The sequence below is a fragment of the Mesoplodon mirus genome (genome assembly GCF_964341445.2).
Source record: "Mesoplodon mirus genome assembly, chromosome: 14".
NCBI classification, from domain to species: Eukaryota; Metazoa; Chordata; class Mammalia; order Artiodactyla; family Ziphiidae; genus Mesoplodon; species Mesoplodon mirus.
Window position 1 is genome coordinate 76,747,303 of NC_138990.1, and position 18,740 is coordinate 76,766,042.

The window sequence follows — 18,740 nt, forward strand, 5'->3', positions numbered from 1 at the left end:
TGGGAAGAAGTGACATCTTAACAATATTGAGTCTTCCAATCCATGAAAATGAAAGTTTAATTTATTTAAACCTTCTTTGCATCAATGTTTTTCTAATTTTCCCCATAGAGTCCTGCACATATTTTATTAGCCTTATTCCTAAATTTTTCATTTATTGAGTGCTATTTTTTAAATTAAATGAAATTAAATTTTATTTTTTTATTTTTTTATTTTGGCTGTGTTGGGTCCTCGTTGCTGCGTGCGGACTTTCTCTAGTTGCGGCGAGCAGGGGCTACTATTCATTGTGGTGCGGGGGCTTCTCATTGTGGTGGTTTCTCTTGTGGCGGAGCACCAGCTTTAGGCATGCGGGCTTCAGTAGTTGCGGCATGTGGGCTCAGTAGCTGTGGCACACAGGCTTTGTTGCTCCACAGCATGTGGGATCTTCCCGGACCAGGGATCAAACCTGTGTCCCCTGCATTGGCAGGCAGATTCTTAACCACTGTGCCACCAGGGAAGTCCCTACTGAGTGCTATTTTAAGTGGAATTGCTTTTTGAAATTTTAGATTCTAATAGTTCATTGTTATTATGTAGGAAAGTAATTGACTTTTGTGTATTAACATTGTATCCTGAGACTTTGCTATACTCACTTTTTAGTTCCAGGAGGGTTTTTTTTTGCCTTAAATCACTAGCTAGGAATTCCAGTACAATGTTGAAAAAGAGTGGTGTGAGAGGACATCGTTGCCTTGCTCCTAATAATAGGGGAAAGCATCAGTTTCTCACAACTAAGTATGATGTTAGAGCTGAACAGATACCTCACCAAAGAAGATCTATAAATGGTTAATAAGCATATGAAGAGATGCTCAGTATCATTTGTCATTAGGGAATCGCAGATTACAACAATGTGATACCACTATATACCTATGAGAATGGCTTAAAAAAAAACTGCTGGAGAGGACAAGGAGCAACAAGAACTCTCATTCATTGCTGTTGGAAATCCAAAGTGGTAGAGCCACTTTGGAAACAGTTTAGTAGTTTCTTACAAAACTAAACGTAATCTTACCATATAATCCAGCAATCATGCTCCTGATTTGAAAACTGATGTCCCAACTGGCAACACAAAAACCTGCATGTGAATGTGTATAACAGCTTGATTCATAATCTCCATCAATAGGTGAACGACTAAACAAAGTATACATCCATACAGTAGAATGCTATACAGCAATAAAAAGAAGCTGTTCAAGACGTGATGAATCTTAAATGCATACCACTAAGTGAAAGAAGCCAGTCTGAAAAAAAACAACATATGTATGAGTCCAATTACAAGACATTCTGGAAAAGACACAACTATAGAGATGGTGAGCAGATCAGTGGCTACCAGGGGTTCAGTGTTGGAGAGGCTTGAAAAGGTGAAACACAGGGGATATTTTTAGGGCAATGAAACTATTCTGTATGATACTGTAATGGCGAATACAGCATTAAGCATTTTTCAAAGCCATTGAGCTTTGCATTACAAAGAATGAATCTTGACGTACACAAATTAAAAGAAGTAATTTAAAGGGTCAGAGATCCCATGATGGAATACAAGATGTGACTGAAGAATATAAATATATTCCAAATGTGTGAAACAACCTCACTGAAATAGGAAGGGAAATAACATGCTGACCTAAGTGCTTTGGAAATGAGTGGAGTCTATATGACTAAAAGCAAGAAGAATTGTATATAAGTACCATTTTCCATGGGGGTGTAGGTTAGGAATTCTGAAACTACTATACATGTATATTGGAATTGAAGAATTAAATAAATGAATGATGGGTGACGGGAGCAAGGTTGTTAGAGTGGGAGGTTATAGATAAGCAAGCGGAAGAAGCTAGAATAATACATGTCCTAATGGATTAGAGTTGGAAATATCAGTATGAACTCATGTTTAGCTTAATATAGGTACAAGTGGTTACAAATAGAAATATTTAAGACGTGTGTATATATATATGGGTTAGTATACACATCTATGTTTATTTGTTCTGTCAACTAAGAGCACCTAAAAGTTATGACACCCCAGTAACAATGAACACACCTAGAGCCCAGATCTTGGTTTCTAATACCATTCTCCAACAAAAGGAAGCAAGCCTCCTTGGAGAAAAAGCTGATTCTAGGAATGGGGCAGGCTAGCTACAATTGGAGCCTAGAACATTTTGTAGTGCCAGGAAGTTAAAAAAATAAATGCTCACAAAACCAAAAATCAAAAACCCCTACAGTGATGGTCATATGTCAAAGGGATATCAGAGCCAATGGAATAGAGCTAGCTCTTAATGGCCAAAGCTGGAACAATTTGAGCAACAAAATTAATAAAGTAGTATTGTATTATAACTCTAAGTATAAAATTCATGATTCCATACTGGTATAAATAACTGACCGAATAAATAAGTAAATTGGGGAGACTAGATATATCTCTCATGCAAGTAATTGATGTAGATATTCTGCCCTTAAGAGGATGGAACATTATTTTCCACTCCTTAAATGTGGGTTGTATGTGGTGACTTTCTTCCAAAGAGTACAGTATGGAAAGAGAGAGGAAAAAAGGAGTAAGTTTACAGTAGAGAAGCCTGACAAACACTATCAGCCAGGTGATCAAGGGTAACATCAGCAGTGATAAGTCATATTGTTAATATGTTCCCTTGATATGATGTGATGAGGATGGCACTTTACCTCTGTGGTCTTCCTCCCCAAAACACATTACCCCAGTCTAACCATGAGAAAAACATCAGACAAATCACAACTGACAGACATTCTACAAAATATTAGACCAGAACCCCTCAAAACTCTTAAGGGTCATAAAAAAAAACACCAAGAAAAGTCCAAGAAACAGTCACAGCCAAGAGGAGCCTAAGGAGATATAACTGCGAATGTAGTATTGTATCCTGGATGGGATCTTGATGCAGAAAAAAGACATTAAGGGAAAACTGAGGAAACCTCAAGTATGAGCTTTAGTTAACAAGAATGTATCAAGATTGACCCATTAATTGTGAAATGCTAATGATAGGGGAAACAGGATGTGGAGTATATGAGAACTCTCTGTACTATCTTCACAATAATTCTGTAAATCTAAAACTGTTCTAAGAACCTAGGGGCAGGACAGGAATAAAGATGCAGACATAGAGAATGGACTTGAGGACACGGGGAGGGAGAAGGGTAAGCTGGGACGAAGTGAGAGAGTGGCATGGACTTATATATACTACCAAATGTAAAATAGCTAGTGGGAAGCAGCCGCATAGCACAGCGAGATCAGTTCAGTGCTTTGTGACCACCTAGAGGGGTGGGATAGGGAGGGTGGGAGGGAGATGCAAGAGGGAGGGGATATATGTATACATATAGCTGATTCACTTTGTTATACAGCAGAAACTAACACACCATTGTAAAGCAATTATACTCCAATAAAGATGTTTAAAAAAATAAGATAAAAAAGAAAAATAAAACTGTTCTAAAAAAAATTTATTTTGAAATAAAAGGAATGGGCGTGGTCCCTGTGCCACCTGAAGGGGGTCCCACTGCACCTGTGCCCAGGCTGGGGGCACCATCGCCCCTTGGTCTTTCCTTCAATTTTCCCTCTCTACCCATCTCCCTCTGCTGTGCTTGTTTGTGCAGAGGGCTCAGTTCTGAGACTGTCTAAAGCCACTGGGAAAATGGTGGAAAATTCACCATCGTTGCCAGAAAAAGCGATTTATGCCTTTGTTCTTAAGCTCCCAGTTTGGCTTCACACTCCATCTCCTGTGGGTTTTTATTCCTGAATCTTGGCTTAACTCCTCAGGCTTAAGCTTTCGGCCTCAAAAATATTGGACAGTTGCATTATCTGTCCACCTCCTATTTCTTTTTTTTCTGTCCATCTCCTATTTCTATAGTAAGTGGCTACAATAACCAGATATGTACTCTTATTTGGAGTTCATACAGTCACAGATAACTATGCTAAAAATCAACAGGAGAAGAAATACCAAGAGAAGTCATCCCAGCATTAAGAGATATTCCTCTTGGTGAAGTAAATCAAGTGTTCTTTCTTGCAGCCAAAGAACTTTATACTCCAAACTGAGTTATATGTAGACATAGTAACACAAAGCATTTATGTTTTTGAAATAGTAATTTTGACCACAATTATCTTCACTCTTCTCTTATTAATACCCAGTATTCAGATGTAAAAAAAAAAAGTAAGTTGAACTTCTTTGAGATTAAGTTCTATTAATAATGTAAATGTTCTTAAATATTAGTTATTATGAATAGAATAAGTAAAATACTGCGTTACCAAAAAATTTAAAAATAAATAAAAGGAATGAACTATTGATACACACAACAACTTGGATGGATCTCAAATTACATTGAGTGAAAAAAGTCAAACACAAAATATTACATTTATATAACACTGACATATAGCAATTTATATTAAAAAATTTAAATAACAAAATTACAGAGATAAAGAATAGATTAGTGTTTGCTAGGGGTTAGAGATAGAGAGAGAAGGAGGGCATGAGTACAAACGGAGCAGGAAGGATCCTTGTGATGATGAAACAATTCTGTGTCTTGACTGTGGTGGTGGTCACATGAACATACATGTGATAAAATTGCATAGAACTACTTGCACACACGTGCACACACATACACACAAGGGCAAGTAAAGCTGGTGAAATTGGAATAAGCTTTGTGGATTGTACTAAAGTCATCTGCCTGGTTGTAATATGGTACTATGGTTATGCAAGATGTTACCATTGGGGTAAATGAGTAAAGAGTAAACGAGTAAAGGGTAAATGGAATCTCTCATTACATTTTTAAAGGCATTAGCTATTGCTTTTACTCATTCTTTTTAAAAAATTGACATATAATTTTTTTTGCGGTATGCGGGCCTCTCACTGTTGTGGCCTCTCCTGTTGCGGAGCACAGGCTCCGGACGCACAGGCTCAGTGGCCATGGCTCATGGGCCCAGCCGCTCCACGGCATGTGGGATCTTCCCGGACCGGGGCACGAACCCGTGTCCCCTGCATTGGCAGGCGGACTGTCAGCCACTGTGCCACCAGGGAATCCCTGACATATAATTTTTATGCCATAAAATTCACCCTTTAAAGCTTATAATTCTGTCGTTTTTAGTATATTCACAGTTATGCAGCTATCACCGTTAATTCCAGAACATTTTCATCCCTCCAGAAGAAACCCTGTATGCATTAGTAGTCGCTCCCCATTCTCCCCTCCCCCTTCCTCTAGAAACTGTTAACCTACTTTCTGTATCTGTGGATTTGCCTATTCTTGATATTTCCTATAAGTGGAATTATACAATATGTGTTCTTTTGTGTCTGGCTTCTTTCATCTAGCATGTTTTCAAGATTCACCCATCTTGTAGCATGTATCAGTACTTTATTCCTTTCTGTGGTTGAATAATATTCCATGATATAGATATGCCACATTTTGTTTATTCATTCGTAATTGATAGACATCTAGATTGTTTCTACTTTTTGACTGTTATGAATAATGCTGCTAAGAATATTTATGTGCAAGGGTTTGAAAGTAGTTTTTCAATTTTCTTGGGGACATACCTACAAGCGGAATTTGGGTGCCATGTGGTAACTCTATGTTTAATTTTTTGAAGGACTGAAACAGTTTTCTAAGATGCTGTGCCATTTTACATTCCCACCATCAGTGTATGAAAGTTCCAATTTCTCCACATCCTCACTAACACATGTTATTGTCTGTCTTTTTTTTTTAAATTAATTAATTTTATTTTATTTTTGGCTGTGTTGGGTCTTTGCTTCTGCTCACAGGCTCTTCTCTGGTTGTGGCCAGCAGGGGCCACCCCTCGCCGCAGTGCGCAGGCCTCTCACTGTGGTGGCCTCTCCTGTTGTGGAGCACAGGCTCCAGGCATATGGGCCTCAGCAGTTGTGGCACACAGGCTCGGCAGTCATGGCTCGTGGGCTCCTGAGCGCAGCCCCAGTAGCTGTGGCGCACGGGCCCAGCTACTCTGCAGCACGTGGGATCTTCCCGGACTAGGGCCCGAACCTGTGTTGCTTGCACTGGCAGGTGGATTCTCAACCACTGCACCACCAGGGAAGCCCTGTCTGTCTTTTTGATTATTGCCATAGAAGTGGGTGTAAAGTGATGTCTTATCGTGGTTTTGATTTTCTATTTCTTATTGACTCAGTTTTAGTAGCTTTTGTCTTTCCAGGAATTTGTCTGTTTCATCTCTGTTATCTAATTTGTTGGCATATAATTATTCATAGTTTTCCCTATAGTCCTTTTTATTTTTGTAAGGTTGATAGTCATGTTCTCTCTTTCATTGCTGATTTTACTCATTTGAGTCTTTTCTCCTTTTATCTTTTTCAGTCTAGCTAAAAGTTTGTCAATTTTGTTGATCTTTACAAAGAACCAACTTTTGGTTTTATTGATTTTCTCTATTGTTTTTCTAGTCTGTATTTCATTTATTTCCTTTCTAATCTTTTTTTCCTCCTTTCCTTTACTTGCTTTGGATCTAGTTTGCTCTTCTTTTTCTAGTTACTTCAGGTGAAAAGTTAGGTTATTGATTTAAGACTTTTCTTTCTTTTTAAATATAGGCATTTATAGCTTCTCTTTATATTCTTTTGCAACTTCATGTGAATCTATAATTATTTTAAGTTTTTATTTTAAATAAAAACATAAGAAAAAAAGTATGTACTTATGCTATGCCAGGGGAGCTGTGTGTAGTGATGGCTCAGTCATTGCACATACCCTCAAGGAGCTTAGCCTAGTGGAGAAAGATAGATACAGAATGATTTGAAAGATGAGGAGATGGCTGCAGAGAGGAAAAAACACGGAAGGATGTCCAGGGAGGCCATGAAGGCACAATTGAGGGCTTACATGAATTGAAGAGTGATGCTTTCATCATGGGAGTTCCGTACTCAGAGAGACCAGTCCCTAAGGAGGTTGAGATTTCTGAGATTTTTAGGGACCACAGCTAAAGCCATTTGGACAGGGATGGAACCACACTCTGATTAAGGCTAATGTTCCTAGCTGAGGTCTTTTCTCTGCAGCTCAAATGCTCAAAGATATCCCCATCTCCTACCAAGTCACTCAGAATGTTCAATATATGCAGATTGACTGCGTCTGAAGGATAGCAAGAATGGTGTTTGAACAGGAAGGAAAGGCTAGAAAATTTGTTGGAGTTGCTAATATTTTTTTAAATTTCTTTTAAATTTAATTTTGAAATAATTCCAGACTCACCAAAAAGTTGCAAAAATAGTACAAAAAACTCCGAATACTCTTCACCCAACTTTCCTAACTCTCCCAAACGTTAACAACTTGCACTGAATTGCTAACACTTTTTAATATTTATTCAAAAAAGTTTGTTTTGGACTAAGTAACACATTATTTTAGTTTATAAAGCAAAACAATATAAAGAGGTACACAGGTGAAAAATCTTGTTTTCGCCTCTGCCCTCTACCTCATCATTCTCACCCCTCACAAACACTAGTAATCATCCTTTTTTTTTTTTGGCTACACCATGCAGCTTGTTGGATCTTAGTTCCCCGATCAGGGATTGAACCCCGGCCCTCAGCAGTGAAAGCGTGGAGTTCTAACCACTCGACCACCAGGGAATGCCCATCCATATATTTTTCTTTATGCAAAACTAAACAAAATGTTCTTATACCTCCCCTTCTTCTCTTTCCCACCCAAAAAACTGTTCTGGACCTCACATTTATCATTTGACAATAGAGCTTAGGAAGATTTCCAAACCAGAACATAGTAATGCTTTTTTTTTTTTAAATTAAAAAAGACTTGAAGGACTTCCCTCGTGGCTCAGTGGTTAAGAATCCGCCTGCCAATGCAGGGGACAAGGGTTCGAGCCCTGGTCCGGGAAGATCCCACATGCCGCAGATCAACCAAGCCCATGTGCCACAACTACTGTGCCCACGTGCCACAACTACTGAAGCCCGCATGTCTAGAGCCGGTGCTCTGCAACAAGAGAAGCCACCACAATGAGAAGCCCTCTCACCGCAGCGAAGAGTTGCCCCCACTCGCCACAACTAGAGAAAGCCCGCGCAGCAACGAAGACCCAACACAGCCAAAAGTAAATAAATAAATATTTTTTTAAAAATAGACTTCGGTATTTATCCCATTAGTATTTACCCCATCTCTGCCCCACCGTCCTCCAGCATCGCTTTAGACATAGCTCATGCTTCCTCACTCTCTTTCCTGTCTAACCTCTATTGTTTAAATCCCCAATTCCCAAAGCATAGTTCATTCTCTGTGCTGACAAGCTCAGAGCTTTTACAGACCCCAGCCAGTATGACTGGAGCAAAGCCACCAACCCCCTGTGCCATCAGGACCATAGGGACACATTCAGAAGGGACAGCAACAGGATGATGATTGCCTTAGCATGAGCAACGCCCCAAAGAGATCACTCTGGGCCAAGAATAAAAGATGATCTGGAACAAGGCCTTGTTGCCAAGCAACCCCAGAGGGGATGAAATTAACGCAGTCTGTTTTTCATGTAACTGCATCTCAGATGAAAGCTGAGGCCAGAGTTGATCGCATGCAAAATTAATAATTACCGTGTGATTCTTTCTTTTAAATGGCTGCTGCCAAAAGGCTGAGAACTGAAGAAACCAGTCCTTTTTTAAAAAGGGTGAGGGGGAGGGAAAAAAAAACCAGAACAAGTAAATTCAGATGCTGTGTTTTTCCATTTGAGTCTTAGGTAGGAAATCAGGCATTTCTATCTTAGACTGCTGTTGAATCTGCCTGGTGGGAAACCTGCATTAATAGTAGATCCCAAGTTGACAAGATAATATGCACCAGAGAGCTGTGGAAAGATTTTTTTTAGAGGCTAGAGAAAGCTTCAGATCACTTGAGACCCTTTTAATCTTTTCAGAAAATTTAAAATGTACTTTTCCCTGTTAGTATGTTCAGAGAGGATAAATTACCATAAAAATAAAAGATCCCACTACTTCCACCCACTGTCCCTAACTCCACACTAAAGGCTGAAGGAAGAGCACAGCTTGATACACGTAGTAACCCTTGCTTTTTGAGAGCTTATCAATATTAAAAAGACATAAATGACATAGAAAAGAAGATTCCACACCCACTCAACTTCTGCTGCATTAATTTGGGTAAATTAAATGTGTGGTTAGAGCAGAGCAATGGCCTTCTTACCAAAAGAACCTTTTTGATCATTATTTTGTGGTTGTACAATAAAACGTAACTCAAATAAAGCATTTTTAGCTAAAGAAACTAATTTTATCAGAGAAGGAAAACTAGCTTCCTGAATGGGAGGTCTGACCCTAACTTCATGCTGCGAAGGTAGGAACCAAATTAGGTGTCTTCCTCACTAAGTGTTTATGCAGTATATTTATTATTAGCATTGAGGCAGGACACTCTGTTGCTTCCCTTCTGCCACCCACCCCCTCACCTCAAACGGGTCCAGTTTGGGCAGATACCCTCCCAACCAGCTTGCCTCTGTGAAGCAATGAGTGTTTGCTGATAGAGCTGAGCAGAAGGTACTAGAACATGGAGAAAACCAGATAGCAAAAAGCATACACTTGATTTTTGGAATCTCTGTCATTTGCAGTCTCAGCAGGAAACAGATGCTACATTCAAACTGTGTGCTTTGGGCTTCTCTGGTGGCGCAGTGGTTGAGAGTCCGCCTGCCAATGCAGGGGACACGGGTTCGTGCCCCGGTCTGAGAAGATCCCACATGCCGCGGAGCGGCTGGGCCCGTGAGCCATGGCCGCTGAGCCTGCGCATCCGGAGCCTGTGCTCCACAACAGGAGAGGCCACAACAGTGGGAGGCCCGCGTACCGCAAAAAAAAAAAAAAGACAAACTGTGTGCTTTGAGGAGCATTTAATAAAGGCATTATTTACAAGGGTTGGTGGGGGAACCATAAAGGATTGATGTTTTCTTGGGCAGGTAACATTGGATTGGGAGTCATTATATGTCTAAGGCCTGAAGAAGTGAGAGAATTGGGAGGCAGAAGGGTAGTATGGAGGGGGCCTCCTTGTAAGAATGTAGGCTTCATGGGGGCATGTATACCCTGGTATCACTTGCCTCCTTGTCTCTGATCTCTGGCTAGGGTTCCTCATTTGGCTGAACCCCCCTGGAAGTCAGGGGATAAAGAAGCCTTTGAATGTAGTCAGTGTAGGTGAGCCTCCCAGGCATGGAGCATCGGGGAGAGAGGTTGTGACACACGAAAGACAGCCAATGCTAAACCTCAGTTAATCTCTCTGGTTCCCAGTCTATTCAGTCATTCATTCAGCCAGCATTACTGATCACCAACTTTGTGCAGGCACTGTGCCAGGAGATACAGCAGCAAACAAGGCAGCCCTCCTGGATCTTACAATCCCTGTGGCTGTGTCAGCTGGGTGAGGCTCAAACTACAGCTCGACTGAAGGTTTAAGATCACACAAGCCCTCCACCTCCTAGCATGGTGATCGCATGACTTCTCTTACTCCTCTTCCCTCTTGGTCAGGAATAGAAATTCTCTTGTTGCTATAAGTAGTGGTGGTAATGGGGGTGTGTATGTGTAGGTGTGTGTGCTAAGGCATGGGTTTTGAAAGCTACATAAGAGGAGCCCAGAAAAAAGAAAAAAGTTGGACATTAGGAAAGGCAGGAACAGTGGTAAAGCCAAGTCAAAGGCTCTTCACTCCAGGGTGTGGCCTTTAAGGACCCAGCTTCTACCTATGCATATGAGCTCTGCTTCCTCCACATATACCCAGCTCCCATAGGTTTTGCCATTTTTCCATGCCAGTCCACTCAAGGCCACTACATTGCCTGTTGGGGGTGACATATGGGGTAGGCCCCTGGTCCTGGACAATCAGTGGCCATTCCTGGACATAGAACAGCTTGGTGCTATTTCTCTGAGCAGGGGGCTCTGGGTAAGGGAGGCTCCCCCTTTGTAGGAGACATTGGGTTTGGCAGAGCCCACAGCTGACATGCTCAGGGCCCCTTACTACCACACGATAAGCTCCTGGAGGTCAGAGGTCAGGGACCTGGTCTTACATTGGTTTTCCAGTAGCAAAGGCATTGCTTCTTTTAAGTCAGCCACTTAGTCAATATTTACTGAATCAGACTGAGCAAATAGCCCTTAAGTTACAACTGGATACCTCAACCACATCCGTTCTTGGGGATCTTTTAACACACAAAGACATTTGACATTTGTTGAGAAGGACTTTGCTGATCCACAGGCAGAGAAGCTGACCTGTGTTAGGCTGATGAAGAGACATGCTGGCAAAACATGCATCCTGTTGGGAACAATGGCTCCCTTTTTCCTGAAATGCCTCCCAGCTGTGTGTGGCCAAGCCAGGGCTAGGCTCAGATCCTTGCACTAAGGAGTGTCTCACAGTAGCAGGAGAGCAAGTGAGGCACTGCCTTCCTGCTATGGTAACCCTCTTATTTCGTTTCAGTGATACAAGTTATTGACATTGTGCAGAGAGACTGACGCCATCGATTCTTCCCAGAGCGAAGTTGGCCTTTCTGATGATAAGCATAGGACTCAAAGCTGTGTATCATGGAGGTGTTTTCTTCCTGGGTGGATTCGAGGGGTAGAATTCCTTTGGCTGAAAAATGGGGGTATGAACCATAGTAAAAGCTGCTAGCAGAAACATCTTTGCGCTCTCCTTACATTTCTGGCCTAGAACCTCTGAGGCAGAAAACAACTGTTCTCCTTGCAGGAACAGCTGGCCTGTTCTGCAGGACACAGCTTTCCAGATCAAACTCTCAAGTCCTTGGGAGACCTGCTTATCTGGAGACTAAGCTAGACAACAACTTGAGAGTTATCCATAAACAGCAGGATTTGACCCTTGGGGCAGAGGAAGGTTTTAATTAACTTCATCTGAGAAGTTTCCAAGGCCTTTCCAGCTGTTTTGGAATGTTGTGTTCCAGGCTTTAGAGGTTAAAACTTCCATTTTCTGGAATCCAAAAGTGACTTTTGGAAGCAAAATAAGAATAGCTTTTAGACCCCAATATCACAGCACATCAGCCAAGCCTGGATCTTGCCACTAAATGGGGAGAAACTGTCTCTGGGGTCTCCTTAGGGACAGAATGGCATGTTTGACCTTAGACATGAGGACTTGGCAGTCTTGGAGCAGACTCTGCTAACGTCTGGGTCTTCTCCCAATATCTGCGACTCTGAGGGGCAGCTGGCAAAATTAATGGCCAGCCAGGCAGTGTTGAATTCCAAGAGAGGAGAAATGTTGGCCCATCAGTACCCTGAGGCCTGGTTTTCCTGACATCTTGAAGGAGAGGGTACCTGCTGCGACTAGTGGATCCAAAAAAGTCAAGGAAAATGGTATGGGATTTTTTTTTCTACCTAAAAGGATGTGCTGCATCTTTTCATGAGTGGACATCTGATTCTTTCATTCATGGGGTGTTGATTGAGCCCCTTTTGCCCTTCAGGTACTGTCAGTGCTGGTGGTTGAAGGCTAGAGCAGTAAACAGTCACACATTTTAAGGGCAAAGACCATGTTTCATCCTCCTCCGTCTTGCTTATAACAGACATTCACATAGTATTTCACTGAAATGGTTCCCCCAAATTCACAGCTTCTCCCATTCTCCAGTGTCCATTTTCTTTCCCTTTCCCCCCTTTAACTGCTCTCCTATCTCACCACGTCAAGAAAATACATTCATAGTCTTCCCTATGCAAGTTGCTGACTTGCACAACAGTTCACCTTACAAACCAAACCAGAAGAGAAAAAGAGGGAAAGGAAAGTAAAATTGGTTTCCCTTGAGCCCTGCCTGGTTTTCATCTGGCACAACCTGATTCTAAGAGGTTGCTGGTCACACTGGCAAAAAGCCTGTTTCACCCTAACTCTTTCTCCCCAACTGCCTACTCTCTCATTGAAAAAAAAAAAGGTTTTTTTTAATGAATGTTTTCTGATTATGAAAGTAATAAATACCATTTGGAAAAGAGAATAAACTCTTCTCCACACCCAATACATTTAAAAAATGATTTTCCAGGGTGAATTTCTGAAGCCATGCTTGGCTCTTCCCTCCCAGGGTTTTCTGGAAGAGGCAGATGAGTAAATCCCTCCATCTCTGGCCCTTGAATCCATCATGGTACCTGTTGCCCATTGAGAGTGCTTTAGCCCCAGTGCCTGTGATTTTATGCAGATGATCGTAGCTGCCCAGATGTTCATTTTACCCAGATTTTTACTAGTAAAAGTGTGGGAAGACAGGCAGGAAATGGAAAGAGGGGCCCAGAGGTGAGATTTTATGTTTATAGTGGAATTAGCACTGGACTGGGGCTGAGCCCTCAGTTTGAGTCCAGGCTTTGCTGGTAACTAGCTATTTCCTTAAGAGCGTCTCTCAGCCTCTCTGAGTGTTTATCATTTGTGAAATAATAGTTGATTTGGTTATCTCTAAGGTTCTATAAATTGCCCTGACCCATAGTTTAAGAATAAACGTTTATTTGGTTAATCTACTTTCTCTTTCCACCATGGTTCTTACTCTTTTCATTTCAAAGACCTACCAGTTTTACTGTTTCTTATTACCCAGCCCCACCGCTCTTCCATGTAGTAAGAAGCGAAATGTTCTCCTTTCCAACTCTTCATGTCAGTGAGCAAACTCATCTCACTTCTTAGTCATTTCCTTGCTCTTTCTCTATGCTCTTTCTGTTGTGTTCCCAGCCTTTTATCCCAAATGAGACCTCACAAAAGCAGGTTTGCCCCTCTGATCAAGGGCTTTAATTGACACATTCAATTAATTAACAAGTCTTTAATGTGCACCTACAATAAACAAAGCAGAGTTCAGCACTCTTAAAAAACATAAAATACGTTTAGGATGTGTTCTTAGCCTCCTAGGAGACAAGACCTCTAAGACTGCAAACCCCCTTGCTACCTTCTTGTCCTCCACTGACTTCCATGCAGCCAACACTGATAACCATCTGTCATGCTGAAACCTTCTCTTCCCTGGGCTGCTGCATCTCCACACCCTGTTTTCCACCTTCTGTTACTGAACTCAGGTTCGGCTGCTGGCTGCTCAAAAGCCAATACTCAAGAGACGAGTGTTGGTTGGAAAAGGAAAGGTGGTTTATTCAGGAGGCTGGCAACCTACAGAGAAGGCGGACTCATGACCCAGAACCAACTCTCAAGATTCTGCTTGGCCATGAAAGTTTTTAAAGGGAAAAAAGGGAAGCTAGTCTCACTTAATCATTTGGGGAGGGGGTCACTGTCTTCGTCATCTTTCACCAAGTGCAGACTTGCTGACTCCTTGTGATCTTTCTTTAGATGCTATCTTGTTCACACACTTTGCTCGCAGGATTACCGAAGGGGAAGCTGGGGAAAAGATCTAGCCATCCATTAATTACTTATTCTTCATTTCTACTTCTTTAATTTAAGAAAAGAATCTACATGTTAAGCCAGGCATTGTGTGATCAAGGACTTGCAAAAGCTATCCAATTAGTGAAGCATGGGGCATAAGCTACAGGGGTTAGGTTAAATATTGCCTAGTAATCTCACATCTGTAACTAAGTTTTTAAAGTTTGAGGGAAACAGAAATGGATAAAAAAAGGGCAAAAGAGCTGATTACACTTCCTCTCTCACTTCTTCCTGGCTTCCTGATCCTCCCTCAGGCCCATTTACTAAATTTGGTCCTCGGCCCTCTTCTCTTCTCAGTCTCTTTTCATTCCCTGGACCATGTCAACCATTCCCATGACTTCAGATACCATCTATATGCTGATAATTCCCTGAAATATATATCTTCATTCAGATATATTAATATGCCTGGAGCAGCACCTGTGATCAAACACATTAACATATTTGTAGTGAAATATGGGATAAATGAAAACTATAACTACCCCCCCCATAAATTCCAATCAGGTTTTACTGCCAAAATAACCAAGTTAGTTATAGTGCCACTATGAAAAAAAAGTTTTCATTTTCCAGAGATTTATGGACTTCAGAATTGCAAAAACAAACAAACAAAAAAAACCAAAAACAGAATTGCAGAGAAGATTATGGACCTATATGAAGAGGGGTGGCCTTTGTTAGTCCAGAGGGGGAAAAAGGATAACAAAAACTGCTCTGCATTTCCCTTTCCACAGAACAATGAGTATCCACAAGACTTGAGGTCTCTCCTGCTGGAATGAGAGTGACCAGAAACTTGTAAACAGTTTCTCTTGTTAAAAGTAATAATAAGATAATAAAGTCCTATCATATCTGGCTCCTGCCACTACAGTAGTGGCATTATTAGATTCAAGTCCCTTACTCTACCTAGAATTTCTCACTTAGCTGAAATGCTTGGGGTTTCTGTAACACATAGTCTCTGTACTTCCTGAATATACACACAAACACTCCTATGTATGGCTTTAATTCTTGGGCATTTAACTAGATACATAACAATTAACGAAGTAAATTATCCAGCTCCTTTCAATGACAACTGTTTTCATACCCTAGCTTAACACTTCTCTGTGAGTTGGCCCTACAGCCTGATTATTAACAGACCTAGAGAATGTTCAAGAGGCTAGGGGTGGGGGGACAGGGCAGCATGGAGAGGCTGGATAAAATGTTATTTTAGTATTTTCAGTGAGACAGAGAAAAAATTCATGCAAATATCTCTACTCCCACCCCACCCCACTTTTTGTTTTATAAAGCCTTTCTTTGTCCAAATCTCAATTTTTGGATTAGACCCTTGTTGACTATGTCTGCTTAAGTCCTAGATAAAGGCTTATTTGTTTGACCTGTCGTATCCGTAATTGGTCTAACTGCTCGTTTTGATTTTCCCATTGTGTAGACTGTGCTAGGAAGCTTGGCAGGAAGCACACTATAGAAATGTGGAACTGAACAGCTTAATGTGTGTAATTTGGGAAGTTCAGCAGATGCCAGGGCTTAGCAGGCTCCCGGCTTGTTCAAGACTGTTCCTGTGGATTTTCATTCTTGTGGGCATCACGTTCCTTAAGTCTGAGGGCTTGGGTCCCACCCAAACGCAGTCCACATAGCCATCTCCCAGCTGTCCCACTTTTAAAAGCCAGGATGGTAGCTGAAACTTGGAGGCTCTCCTGTCATCTCTTCCTAAGGAAGTGGAAAGGTAATGAGGTAATTGGGTTCCAGAGATGGTTCCAGTAAAGGCTGACATATAATGCTTTCTCTAGACATGAGTGTGGACTCCTAGTTGGGTTCTAGGAGATCTGAGGGATTGTCCATGCAACATCCATCACTCCTACAGCAGATGACATGTTGAGCCACCCAGATCCCCCCTCCAAGACTGAAGCACTCATTTCCCCATCTCCTGGGAAGGTTGACAGCAGCAGTCATCAGCTGAGTCCCTCTCTGAGATTTTTCCTCAGCCAAAAAGAGCCACCTTGCCCCAGGTAATGCTCCCTTCCCAGGGGCAGTGCACATCTAATGTCTGATTGATACAGGAGTAAAAAGACCTAGCTCTCTCACCTCAATTTGGGACAACTCTGAGCCAGCCCAGCACCAGAGCTCCCTGAAAGATCAGCTAAGGTTTTTATTGTGATTTCACTGCAGCTCAACTTCTCCCTTTGTCCATTCCTGCTTACTTCACTTCTTTCAGGTGTTGATGCTGAGAGTACTCCCCAATAAACTTCCTACATGCAGGGCCAGGGAAACCCTACCTGTAACACCCCCTTTGTCCTGGTTGGTAGCACTGTGTTTTGGGGTCCATAACTTCTTCATGTGAAGATTCAGGAGTAAACCTTAATTAGTCTAAACTAGTCAAGGTGGTTCCATTCACTTAGCCAGTGATTGGCTTAGGAAGGGTCATGTGACTCCATCCCAGCAAATGAGTTGCAAAGGGCAATCTCATAGGAAAATTTTCCTGAATCGTAAAAAGAGACAAGGGGAAGAAGAGACCCTTTTCTATCTGAATGAGATGCTTGTAGAAAGGAACAGAGCTGGGAAGAAGGTAGAGCCAAGAGAACAGCAGAGAAATCAAACTGAAGCGGAGGCCACCCTGCTTATGATCTTTTTGTCATCTGCGAAAAATCCCCTTTGACAGCACAGGAGGGGTTTGTCACATAAGGACTTGATGATGGAGTTGGCTCTACAATCTGTGAGTTTTGTTCCAGTTCCAACTGCCCATTCCATTTTCCCACCCTTTGGGGGCCTCTGCTTTTTGAAATGTTTGTTTGTCAGGATTCTTTCTCTTGGAAGTTTCTTGATGACCCAAACTCTCTTTTTTCTGACTTCTGATGATCATTAATTTGACTTTTGTTGATCAATTAAACTGTTTGCTTCTTCTATGGCATTATGGGCATGGAGTTTATAGAGTTAATGTTATGCAATAATGTGTATGTGCAGCTGCGGGTGGAGGGAGGGTGACTTCTAAAGGAGGCTGATTCTGGAAAACCATGTTCTGGGATGGCTTTAGATGAGAAAAGAAGGAAATGGTGACGGAAAGGTTTTCAAATTGTAGAGGAATAAGGGCTTGAACCTAATGTTTGGCCCAGAATAGGGTATTCATTTTTAGAAAAGTGCATCCTCTCCTATCTGTAGTTTATTTTGACAAGTCAGTTCATAGCTGCCCCAGAGTCTGGTGCTGGAGAAATTGCCCAGCACAGCCCTCTTCTTTCTCCCACTTGCCTATACTCCCCTCTGCCTAAACACTGCTGCTTCCCTTTTTGTTTTGTTTTGCTAGTTGAGGTCTAATTCATAACCAATAAAATTCACAAATGCAAAGTGTTCAGTGTGATGAGTTTTGACAGTGGCATGCTCCCATGAAATCATCATTCCAGTCAACAGATGGGACATTTCTCTCATCTCAGAAAGTTCCTTCAAGCCTCTTTCCAGTTAATTCTCTCCTTATCCCCAAGGCAACTAGTGTTCTGATTTCTACCACCATAGATTAGTTTTCATGTCTTCTTGAATGTCATATATATTCTTTGGTGTATGAATTCTTTCATTCAACATGAAAGACGTGGTTTTGAGATTCACCCACGTTGTTACATGTAGACTGCTTCCCTTTGAAGACTATCCATGAGGTCCATTGCTCTCAGATTTCTCTGTCATGTTTAAGGAGGAGGCCCTGCCCCTCCTGGTGGTGGTTTTATTGTGAGACAATTTGCCACGTGAGCTTCATAAGTCACTGATTCCTAAAGACAAATCAGGTGGCTCCTTTCAGGGACAGCCAATTGATCTTTCCATTCTACATGGTGATAATGATTGATGATGTCTGAACTTTTGGGAGTGAAGACAGACAGTGATTTCTCCTATGGGCTCCCAGGACAAAGATTGATAATCCCCAGGATTCTATGCCAAGATACTACCTGAACTTCGTCCTGGTGAGGACTTGGTCTCACTGCCAAGGCCAAGGGAGAAACAAACAGTTATTAAGCACAAAGTGTCTGCAGGCACTTGGTCATAAGTGACTTAATTTCCCTTCCTGGAAATTCTTTGAGATAGGTGTTACAATACCCATGAGGACACACAGGGCTTGATCTGAAAGTAGGATTTGAACCTGGGTTTGTTGGCTTCCATACCATGATTTTTTACCAGCAGCAGCCAAAACTTAATCTCCTATGTCCATTTAAGGTGCCACATGCATATCTCCAGGTGACAGGTACACCTATGACTGAATTGCTGCAGGGCTGGAGAGGACTCAGGGCTAGATGTATTTCCTTTCTCAATAACTCCTACTAGAGTTGGCAGGTGAGTTTTCATTTTCAGAAATGTTCTCTGTTCTTCTTAGCCAGGCAACTTTGACTTTTGGTGAAGGCCAGCAGATCTTTGTTATGCCCCTTGGAAATCACTGTTGTGTAACAGTTGTGTTTACAACTGAGAGAGTTTCCAGACCCAGGGAAGCTTTACAA

At 41.7% G+C, this 18,740-nt stretch overlaps 1 pseudogene across 1 annotated transcript; it reads left to right on the forward strand.

The window, feature by feature from the left end:
* The first annotated feature begins 3,145 nt into the window (after nt 1-3,145).
* LOC309815691 (phosphatidylinositol N-acetylglucosaminyltransferase subunit P-like) lies at nt 3,146-4,057 on the forward strand (annotated as a pseudogene). The gene has a single exon. The product of its transcript is annotated as a phosphatidylinositol N-acetylglucosaminyltransferase subunit P-like (transcript).
* The last annotated feature ends 14,683 nt before the right edge of the window (nt 4,058-18,740 follow it).